Genomic DNA, 12,467 nt, shown 5'->3' with positions numbered 1-12,467 from the left:
AAAGAAACAATAAATTTGTGAAGAATTGAGAAGACAAAGGAGTTTGGGCTAGGGGTAGTAAGATGGTAAGAAGTAACAAGATATATTTATAAAGCCTTCTTGGCCCTGAATTTACCTGTCTTTAGCTATAAGGATGCCTTCTACCCTGCTGCTACAGGAAGGTTACCTTTCACATGGGAGATTTATCTCCTGCTTTCAGAGTGACAAAGAAGGGTCAAAGCATCCTTGCACTGGCTATTTCTTAAGTACCTTCATTTTAGAAATTTTTTAAAAAAATTTATTCAATTAATTCATATATAGTGTGTTATTAGTTTCAAAGGTAGAGGTCACTGATTCATCAGTCTTATATAATGCCCAGTGCGCATTATATCACTTGCCCTCCTAATGTCCATCACCCAGTTAACCCACCCCCCCATGCCCCTTCCCTCCAAAAACCCTGTGTTTTCTGTGATTAAGAGTCTCTTATGGTTTGTCTCCCTCTCTGATTTTGTCTTGTTTTATTTTCTCCTCTCGTCCCCTATGATTCTCTGTTCTGTTTGTAAATTCCACCTATGAGTGAGATCATATGATAATCGTCTTTCTCTGATTGACTTATTTTGCTTAGCATAATACCCTCTAGTACCATCCACGTCATTGCAAAAGGCAAGATTTCATTCTTTGTGATGGCTGAGTAGTATTCCATTGTATAAATACCACATCTTCTTTATCCATTCATCTGTCAATGGACATCAGGGCTCTTTCCATAGTTTGGCTGTTGTGGACATTGCTGCTATAAACATTACGGTGCAGGTGCCCCTTTGAATCACTACATTTATATCTCTGGGGTGAATCCCTAGTAGTTCAATTGCTGGGTCACCGGATAGCTCTATTTTCAACTTTTTGGGGCAACCCCCATACTGTTTTCTAGAGTGGCTGCACCAGTTTACATTCCCATCAATAGTGTAAGAGGGTTCCCTTTGCTCTGCATCCTTGTCAACATCTGTCATTTCCTGACTTGTTAATTTTAACCATTCTGGTGTAAGGAGGTATCTCATTGTAGTTTTGATTTGTATTTCCCTGATGGTAAGTGATGTTGAGCATTTTTTCATCTGTATGTTGGCCATTTGTATGTCTTCTTTGGAGAAATGTCTGTTCATGTCTTCTGCCCATTTCTTGATTGGATTATTTGTTTCCTGGGTGTTGAGTTGGTAAGTTCTTTGTAGATGTTGAATACCAGCCCTTTATCTAATAAGACATTAGCAAATATCTTCTCTCATTCTGTACGTTGCCTTTAAATTTTGTGGGCTCTTTCCTTTGCCGTGTAGAAGTTTTTATCTTGATGAAGTCCCAATAGTTCATTTTTGCCTTTATTTCCCTTTTCTTTGGGGTCATGTCCTAACAAGAAGTTGCTGTGGCTGAGCTTGAAGAAGTTACTGCCTGTGTTCTCCTCTAGGATTTTGATGGATTCCTGTCTCACATTTATGTCTTTCATCCATTTTGAGTTTATTTTTGTGTATGGTGTAAGGAAGTGGTCCAGTTTCATTCTTCTGCATGTGACTGTCCAATTTTCCCAGCACCATTTGTTGAAGAGACTTTTTTTCTTCCACTGAATATTCTTTCCTAGTTGATCATATAGTTGAGGGCCCATTTCTGGGTTCTCTATTCTGTTCCATTGATCTATGTGTCTGTTTTTGTGCCAGTACCATACTGTTTTGATGATTACAGCTTTGTAATAGAATTTGAAGTCTGGAATTGTGATGCCACCAGCTTTGGTTTTCTTTTTTCAACATTCCTTTGGCTACTCAGGGTCTTTTCTCATTCCATACCAATTTTAGGATTATTTGTTCCAGCTCTGTGGAAAAAGTTGATGGTATTTTGATAGGGATTGCATTGAATGTATAGATTGCTCTAGGTTGCATAAACATTTTAACAATATTTGTTCTTTGAATCCATGAGCATGGAATGTTTTTCATTTCTTTGTGGTCTTCTTCAATTTCTTTCATTAGTATTCTATAGGTTTCTGAATACAGATCCTTTACCTCTGTGGTTAAGTTTATTCCTAGGTATCTTATGGTTTTGGATGCAATTGTAAATGGGATTGAGTCCTTAATTTCTCTTTCTTCTGTCTCATTTTAGGTTATAGGAATGAAACTGACTTCTCTTCATTGATTTTATATCCTGCCATTTTGCTGAATTCCTGTATGAGTTCTAGCAATTTGGGGGTGAAGGCTTTTGGGTTTTCCACATAGAGTATCATGTCATCTGGGAAGAGTGAGTTTGACTTCTTCTTTGCTGTTTCTTGGATGCCTTTTATTTCCTTTTGTTCTCTGATTGTTGAGGCTAGTACTTCTAGAACTATGTTGAACAACAGTGGTGAGAGTGAACATCCCTGTCGTGTTCCTGACCTTTGGGGAAAAGCTCTCAGTTTTCCCCATCGAGAATGATATTCACTGTGGGCTTTCTGTATATGGCTTTTATTATATTGAGGCATGTTCCCTCTGTCCCTACACTGTGAAGAGATTAAGAAAGGATGCTATATTTTTTCAAATGCTTTTTCTGCATCCACTGAGAGGATCATATGGTTCTTGTCCTTTCCTTTATTAATGTAGTATATCACATTGATTGATTTGTGGATGTTAAACCACCCTTGCAGCCCAGTAATAAATCCCACTTGGTCGTGGTGAATAATCATTTTAATGTATTGTGGATCCTATTGGCTAGTATCTTGGTGAGAATTTTTGCATTCATGTTCATCAGGGATATTGGTCTGAAATTCTCCTTTTTGGTGGGGTCTTTGGTTTTGGGATCAAGGTAATGCCTTATAGAAAGAGTTTGGATATTTTCCTTTCATTTCTATTTTTTGAAACAGCTTCAGAGGAATAGGAATTAATTCTTCTTTAAATGTTTGGTAGACTTCCTCTGGGAAGCCATCCAGCCCTGGACTCTTGTTTGTTGGGAGATTTTTGATTACTGCTTCAATTTCCTTGCTGGTTATGGGTCTGTTCAGGTTTTCTATTTCTTCCTGTGTCAGTTTTGGTGTTATACTTCTCCAGGAATGCATCCATTTCTTCCAGATTGTCTAGTTTGTTGGCATATGGTTGCTCATAATATGTTTTTATAATTGTTTGTATTTCTTCGGTTTTGATTGTGATCTCTCCTCTTTAATTCATGACTTTATTTTTTGGGGTCCTTTCTCTTTTCTTTTGGATAAGTCTGGCCAGGGGTTTATCAGTCTTATTAATTCTTTTAAAGAACAAGCTTCTAGTTTCCTTGATCTGTTCTGCTGTTCTTTTGGTTTCTATTTCATTGATTTCTGCTCTGATCTTTATTATTTCTCTTCTCCTTCTGGGTTTAGGCTTTATTTGTTGTTCTTTCTCCAGCTCCTTTAGGTGTAAAGTTAAGTTTTATATTTGAGACCTTTCTTGTTTCTTGAGAAAGGCTTGTATTGCTATATACTTCCCTCTTAGGACCACCTTTCCTATATCCCAGACGTTTTGAACAGTTGTGTTTTCATTTTCATTAGTTTCCATGAATTTTTTAATTCTTCTTTAATTTCCTGGTTGACCCATTCATTTTTTAGTAGGATGCCCTTTAGCTTCCACATATTTGAGTTATTTCCAACTTTCCTCTTGTGATTGAGTTCTAGTTTCAAAGCATTATGGTCCAAAAATATGCAGGGGATGATCCCAATCTTTTAGTACAAATTGACACCTGATTTGTGACCCAGGATGTGATCTATTCTGGAGAATATTCCATGTACACTTGAGAGGAATGTGTATTCTGTTGCTTTAGGATGGAATTCTCTGAATATATCTGTGAAGTCCATCTGGTCCAGTGTCATTCAAAGCCCTTGTTTCCTTGTTGATATTCTGCTTAGATGATCTGTCCATTGCAGTGAGTTGGGTGTTAAAGTCCCCTACTATTATTGTATTATTATCAATGTGTTTCTTTAATTTTGTTATTAATTGTTTTATATAATTGGCTGCTCCCATGTTGGGGGCATAAATATTTGCAATTGTAAGATTTTGTTGGATAGACCCTTTACTTATGATATAGTGTCCTTCCTCATCTCTTATTATAGTCTTTGGTTTAAAATCTAATTTGTCTGATATAAGGAAGGATTGTTAATCCAGATTTCTTTTGATGTCCATTAGCATGATGAATGTTTTTCCACCCCATCACTTTTAATCTGGAGGTGTTTGGCTCTAAAATGAGTCTCTTGCAGACAGCATATCAACAAGTCATGCTTTTTTGTCCAACCCAATAGCTTGTGTCTTTTGATTGGGGCATTTAGCCCATTAAATTCAGAGTAACTATTGAAAGATATGAATTTAGTGCCATTATACTACCTGTAAAGTCACTGTTTCTGTATATTGTCTCTGTTCCTTTCTGGTTTATGCTACTTTTGGGCTCTCTCTTCACTTGAAGGATCCCCTTTATTATTTCTTTCAGGGCTGGTTTAGTGATCACAAATTCTTCATTTTCCTAGTTGTCCCTGGAATCTTTTTTTCTCTCCTTCTACTTTGAATGACATCCTTGCTGGACAAAGTATTCTTGGGTGCATATTTTTCTCATTTAGCACCCTGAATATATCATGCCAGTCCTTTCTGGCCTGCCAGGTCTCTGTGGATAGGTCTTCTGCCAGAGTAATGTTTCTACCCTTGTAGGTTATGGACCTCTTATCCTGAGCTGCTTTCAGGATTTTCTCTTTGTCTCTGAGACTTGTAAGTTTTACTATTAGATGTTGGGGTGTTGACCTATTTTTATTGATTTTGAGGGGGGTTCTCTGTGCCTCCTGGACTTAAGTGCCTGTTTCCTTCCCCAGATTAGAGAAATTCTCTGCTATAATTGCTCCTATATACTTTTTGCCCACCCCCCACTCTCTTTCCTCTTTTTCTGGGATCCCAATTCTAATATTGTTTCACTTTGTGGTATCACTTATCTCTCAAAATTTCCCCTCATGATCCAATAGTTGTTTCTCTCTTTTTCTCAGCTTCTTTATTTTCCATCATTTTTCTTCTATATCTCTAATTCTGTCTTCTGCCTCATTTATCCTAGCAGTTAGAGCCTACGTTTTTGATTGCATCTCATTAGTAGCCTATTTTATTTTGACTGATTATAGTTCTTTTATTTCTCCAGAAAGGGATTCTCTAGGGTTTCTATGCCTTTTTCAAGCCCAGCTAGTATCTTGTAATCATTATTGTGAACTCTAGTTCCAACATCTTACTTATATCCATACTGATTAGGTCCCTGGCAGTCAGTACTGCCTCTTGTTCTCTTTTTTGAGGTGAGTTTTTCCATCTTCTCATCCCTGCAGGAAGTGATCGCTTTTCTATTTGTAGAGTTGTAGCTATTCTTTTCTTAGATCTCTGGTTGTGTTCGCAGGTGTTCAGAATGATTTGATAGCTATCTAGCTGAATTCCTGGGACCAAACGAAACTAAGGTCTCCTACTCCTCTGCCATCTTGGACTATCCATCTCTAAAGTACCTTTAACTCAAAATAATCAATATGCCCAAATGGCATATTTTAGGGTGACACATTTTAAACCCCTACACTGGTTTGCATTGAATGGCCTTCTATAGTGGGCTCTCTCACTCACATATTTCACATGATTACTAAACTTATTTCAAATCATGCCACTGAGATTTTAGATCAAATCTGTAAGGTTTCTTTGAATATGTTTTGTCAAATACTTAGAGCTCAGTGAATCTAAACTTGAGCATATTTTTACTGATAATTCCAAAAATTTTTCACCCAAGGGGCACCTGGGTGGCTCAGTCAGTTACGCGTCTGCCTTTGGCTCAGGTCATGGTCCCAGGGTCCTGGGATTGAGCCCCATGTCAGGCTCCCTGCTCAGCAGGAAGTCTGCTTCTCCCACTCCCTCTGCTTGTGCTCCCCCTGCTTGTGCTCTCTCTCTGTTACATAAATAAATAAAATATTTAAAACATTTTTTTTCACCCAAGTTTGCCTCCCATTATGCCTTTCTCTTCTCCAGTCAGCTTATCTGAAATTGAGGAAAATGTATATCAATTCACAGTTTTCCTCCTTAATGCAACACTTGTAGACTGAAAAAAAAAAGAGGAGATGGATGGCTCATGGTAGCCTCTGGTATTTCACCTGTAGCTTCTAGCCATGTCTCCATTCCTTGATTTCAAGTGGCAATGACTTAGTTTGTTGTTCCCATTGTGTGTGATCTACATCATGGGTACAACTTTCATCCCCTGAGTTGTACCTTTTTTATGTTACAAAAGCCAATTTCCTTTGAAAATGATGACTCTGTTTTCTCAGGATTCTCTCTGTAGTGATGAATTAGTAACACTTACAAGTTTTCCACTTGATTTCCTTTCTGGAAAAGTCCAGCATGCTTATATCTCTTTGGACTTGGGGCTCCAAAGACATTTCTTTGACTGGTGTTTCCCTGGAACTTAAAGAATGTTTTTTTTCCCCCCCTCAAAAGTATCTTCAAGGAAAAGTAATGACAATGTCTCTAAAATTCTAATCAGTTTCCACAATCCCCCTACATCTCATCATTACATGTACATCTTTAGTAATATTTTTAAAATATTGCATAAATTTTGAAGTATGATTTATAAAGGGAAAATAACTAATAATATTGATATATTAAGTATTACATGTTGTGGGTCCCTCTCATACAGTGCAAAAAAGACATATATTGTCACATTATTTTAATGCTAATGGAGTGGGATGTGGCAAAAGTAACAAAATTTATTTTAATACAGTGTATCTGTTCATACAGTGTATGTGTTTTTAATATACAATATTTCACATAAATACTTAGTTCTTTAATTTAGAATTTACAAATCAGTTATTTTTTAGAATGGTTATATGTAGTTTGGGTCATCCAGTTGAAACTGGCATTTTTTTTCTGTGGTTGACTAATATAGCTCAGATTTTGGCTATAGAAAGGGCTATATCAGATAAGTCCAAATACCAAATAACATGAGCTCAAGTACCAAATACTCCATGCTACAGTGCAGTATTTTTAAACCTGCTTACAGATTACCAATAAAATATTACTTTACTGCCATTTTGATTTCATTAGTTTTTCCTAATGTACTTCAGTTTGCTCTGTTTCAAGATCATTTTAGTGATTAAAAATTAAGTTTAGTTCCACTGTGCATGATGTAGGTATTTGGTACCCTGGAGGATATTTTTTAAATTAGCAATTCATTTTTAGCAGATCCAAAATAAAACAATTAAAGTCTTTTCCTTGATGTTCAGAATGAGCTGGCATGAGATTAAAACAAAAGAAGGTTGGCCCGCGTGATTGCTGCATTTGAAAGCCTCATTTGAACTTGCTTTTATAGGCTCTTGGCTACTCTGTATTATTGGCTGGGAACCACTCTGGCAATTATCAAAGTTGAGAATTACAAATTATGCAAAGCTCTCTCAGACAATCTAGGACACCAATGTACTTTATTTTTAACAAATGACATATAAGTGTAAAATATTTATGATAATCCTTCACATTACACTAGTAGGTGTCTTGTGTCCTTTTGTTAGGACATCTCAGGACTGTGAAATTTCCTTTCAGTTGGTTACATTTAAGTCTGCTGACAACTGGCATGAGAATGTCTGTTTTTATTATAATTATTAGGCTTTAGATTAAATCACTAGAAGGGATTTAGACAAGTAAAACAGTACATGTTTTAAATTGCTCTGGGAGTTGTTAGGTTACTTATAAAGTGTTTTCTTAATGAAAGAATTGGAATTGAAAATAATTGCAAAATAGTTTTTAAAAAGTATCATAAAATGGCAAAAGCAGAGTTCATCTTGAAAAGTACACTAATTGATGGAGAATAATATATTCTTTTAAAATAAATTCTCTGTCATCTATGTATATGACAATTTTTAAAATGACTATCACTGTTGGATCTAGCATTTTGGTCAGTTCCAATGTTGGCATCAAGAAATAATTAGGAAGGGGGAAGAATATTTTATTTAAGCATCATCCTATTCTGGAATCTTGCCTGTTGAAATCTGAATGTTTCAATTTCTATTTACTATATAATAATGATACAAATTTCATTTCAGAATTGCTGTCAAATTGGTCTTTCTTTTAAAGCTCTAAGCATTTCTTTTCCTTGCTCAAGGATCTGCTTTCAATGTCCCTCATTGCATATAGAATAAAGTTCAAAACCCTTACCCTGATCCTTTAATATTTTGGATCCTAATTTATGCCCTGTTTTCTGCTCACACTATTCTCTCTGCTTGGAATGCTTTTGTCCATCTCTTTATGTTCAAATTTTATCTATCCCATCAGGGCTCCATTTAAATGCAAACCTTCCATCACGGTCTCTTTCAATTTCAGCATTGGACCCAAGAGTCCATTTGCTATGAGCTGTGTACCATTTTAGGCACTTTACATACGTGACACAGATATTTTAAACACATTAGACTGATGAATTTTCATTTCCTCTTCAATCATGTTGGCTTGTAGTCTTCTATTTCAAGGCTGAGCCATGAGGCCCATCATACCAGGGGTGAAGAACAGAAGCATTGGCCTGCTTTAAGTCTCAAGGTGACTTCTTATACTGAGACAATGATTTTTAAATCCTAGCCTTGTAGAAATTTCTTAATTTCAAATGTCCTCTTTTACCTAATCAGGAATCATGTCTGGGTCTCCTTATCATGGATCTTTTTTTTTTTTTAAGATTTTATATATTTATTTATTTGAGGGAGTGAGCAGGAGCAAGGAGGGGGCAGAGGGAAAGGGAGAAGCAGACTCCCTGCTGAGCAGGGAGCCCAACTTGGCTCGATCCCAGACCCAGGGAACATGACCTGAGTCAAAGGCAGATGCTTAATTGACTGAGCCACCCAGGTGTCCCTCATGGAGCATTTTTATATGTCAGGGTCTGAGGGAACTCTTGATGTGATATAGAAGGAGAGAAAAGCCCATCTCATTTGGCTGGGGGCATAAAGGTAAAAGATGGAAGTAGAGACAGAGCAGAAGTAAGAAATAGGCATTTATATATTTTCTCCCTTTCAGGGTAGAACCCAGATGGCATGTCACATGGTGGAAATATCCAGATAACTATGAAGGAGCATGAAAACTTAGAAGAAGAGTCTAGTGGTATGTTTCCTTAATAAGCCTCTAAGAAAGGCTCCATACTCAGCATGTTCTGCATGGCACAGTCTAGATTAAATGGCATGGACAGAGAAAAAAGTCTTCATAGATGAGACAGAAGAAACCCCCAGGCTTCCCATGGTCTGTGGAGTACACACTGAGGATTCATGGGTTTAGTGGAAGAGGCAAGGTATGGAGAGGTTACCAAGGGCAGGAAGCTCTGATCAGGAGAAAATGGCTGGGACAAGGATTTCAGCCAAAGGTAGCATCATGGTATCACAAAAGCTCAAATGGGGCCATTGCATCCCATTGTCATTAATTCAGGGAGCAGACCTACTCAGCCACTTTACAAAAGGAGCCATTAAAGCTTTAGAGGCTTCCTTTTACACATCTACTTCAGGGACATACTAAGCACATCCCACCTAATGGGCACTGATGCCATCTTGGTAAATAGAAACAAGGGGGTAAAAAACCGGATGATAGTTTGAATCTGGAGGGTCTTTTTCTTTTGAGGATCTTTTTTTTTATCAACTAATAAAAATTGATTATTAATTGTATGTTTTTTAAGGCTTCTAGATTCTCCTTCCACTATTGTCTAGCATTAGAGGCTTGTGAGAAGATTAAAATGGTTATAGAGTATAAAGCAGCTACATACTTTGTTTAATTTTGTTTGGTCAATCTGCATTTAGTGGGAGTGAAATTTTGACCTTGTTACAATTTAATGGTAACAATAATCCTGCATCTGTCAGATGGAGATCTCAAGACAAGAATTTTAGTGCAAGTCGTTTATTTGGGAGGTGATTCCAGGAAACCCCAGGAGGAAAGTGAGACAGGGAAGAGCAGGAAACCAATGAAGTATAATTAAGCAAGTTAACATTATGGGTAGCTCTTGAGCACACTCCTACACACATTAGGGGTAGCTCTTAGGCTGGTGGGCTCAAGACTGTCAAATAGCCAGTGAGTGATCCTAGTTGATGGCTGGCATTTGCAACTAAGTCAGTAATTCTCACCTAATATGGTCTCTTGTTTTTTGTTAGGATCGTATAGCCTGAAATCATGTAAGTGACCTCTTGTTTTCTCTCCAGACTTTTCCCTTGTCAATGTGGAAATATATTTTAATGATCATTAGGGATTAAGGAGGAAATATAGGGGTGATGCTGCTACTTGACCAAGTGCAGAAGTTAGGGAGGAGCTATTCTAGATATTCTAAACTATTCCTAAACCAGTTAGACCACCAGAAGCTTTCTTATTTGGAATATATTATCTCAGTTCTTTTTAGACCACCTTTACTAAACTGTGTTTCATTATTCTTTAAGGTTTTTTAAAAAATAGCTATACAATTATAATAATGGTGAACATTTATAGAGGTCTTATGTTTTGGGCACATTGTTAGGTGTCTTAAATTGAGTTCTAGCAAAACTATCTGCATAAATTATGGTCAATAATACTTAAACTCATTGAATTGTTATAAAGATTAAAGAAGCTCATGCATCTAAAGTGCTTGGCACTAAGTAAGAACTCAATATATAGTATAGTGGTGATTATTCTCATTGTGGTTATTATTATATCTTATTATAATACATCTCTGTAGGTATGACTAATTAAAAAGTATAGTTGGAAGCCCCAGAACTTCGAAATGCAATATTATGAATTCTTAATAAACAGAACTAAATATTGCATATGACTTTTTTTCTAAAAAGGTAGTTTTGGGGAATAAGGATAGAGGTATACTTAATTAAATGTATGTGAAATTAGATTTATCTAATCAGAACAGCCTTGTTGGAGAAAAAAGCAAGTATAAAAAATACCCTATTTTTTGTGACTTTCACTAGAGATTCTCTTTGTTGATGGGGATCTTTAACTGTGGTAATAAATTTAAACACCTTATTGTACTAAACTTCTTTATTTATGATGACAGCTATAATGAGAAGGAGGAACCATTACTTTTCTGGCTATTCACAGTGCTTAATCTTGGTGTCTTCTCTGGAAGTAAAGGGAGTAAAAGAAACTAATTGGGTGTTTCCAGTCAAAGAATGTCCCCTCCTTTAAATGATCACATGAGGCTTTCTTCTAGGAACAGTAAGTGGAGCTAACAAACTTGCTTCTGAATGTGAAGTAATGAGGTAAATAAAGTCTTTAAAAAAGGCAATTAGCGGAGTAAGTGTTTTCTTTTATTTAAGAATGATAAAGACTTCGGTAAACTTGGAACTCAGTAGGTTAGAAGTTACCCAACGGTTTCCTCATAAATGGTGATAATGAGGGATTTGTATATTCACAAGTAGCTATTTTCATTCATCTATAATTATAAATAAAAATGAATATATACATATATGCCTGGATTCATATAGGCTCAAAGCCTAGGGGAATTAGATTTTTTTTTTTTTTTTAAAAAGGCTGGCTTTGATTTTTTCTTCCCTGGAAACCACCTTTATCAACACAAAACAATCAATAAGCCAAACTCATCCCTTCATATTTATTTCTTCTCTAATCCTCCCTTTTACTTAATGGTATCATAGAAGTACTTGTGTTAGTACATTGTAAATGACCTTTGTTATCTTAAAGTCTCAGCTGTCTAATGGGTCTGGGAAAGTGACCTCTACTTCCATGTCTGAGGATGATGACTTGTGGCTTCCACAAAGAAGAGGATTGTTACAGGGAAATAGAGAGGGAGCTTCTGAGCACATGCCTACAGCAATTCTGCTAAATCTGTGGGACTCTTGGGGATAAATGGTAGTGGAGGGGGAGAGCTCATCTCAAGATTCACCTGTCAAATTCCTTCTCTCATCTATCTATTCATGCACTTCAACAAATATTTGAGTACCTACTATGCACCTGGCTTTGTGTTAGGTGCTAAGTTTATGGTAGTGGACAAGATAAATAAAATAAAAAGCTGGTGTTATCATGGAGCTTACATTCTATTAGATTCTTCTAGGAAGACTTCCTGATCATTTTGACTTTTATTCATTTTCCTCTTATTAATTTGCTCATTCATCTTTAATTAAAAACAATTAGTAAGTAATTACTAAGTGCCAGAATGTCAGATATTGCAAATTCTCAGTGAGACAAAAGCAAATTAGTTACCACTTCTATCCTCATGGAGAAGTTGAACAAGTAGACCAATTTTGGCACACTGGGAAAAGTGCAATGACAGAGAAATTCAAGGTGCTAAGGGACTGAAGACTAGGAGAATTAATTCTGCTTGAGTAGATCTAAAGATTTTTAGAGGAGGGGGTATTGCTTCGCTATCATCACAGTGCTCCATAAGAAATTACTCTAAAACTCAATGGCTTACACAGCCACCATTTATTATTGCTCATGAATATAAATGTTGGCTGGATGGATCTGCTGATATTGGCTCAACTTGCTCATGTGTCTACCACATGTGAGGGTCAGGTAGGC

The sequence above is a fragment of the Mirounga angustirostris genome, unplaced genomic scaffold (assembly GCF_029215605.1).
Source record: "Mirounga angustirostris isolate CCGP_5_RB_7025 unplaced genomic scaffold, mMirAng1.0.hap1 SCAF_1, whole genome shotgun sequence".
NCBI classification, from domain to species: Eukaryota; Metazoa; Chordata; class Mammalia; order Carnivora; family Phocidae; genus Mirounga; species Mirounga angustirostris.
This window is presented reverse-complemented; position numbering follows the sequence as displayed.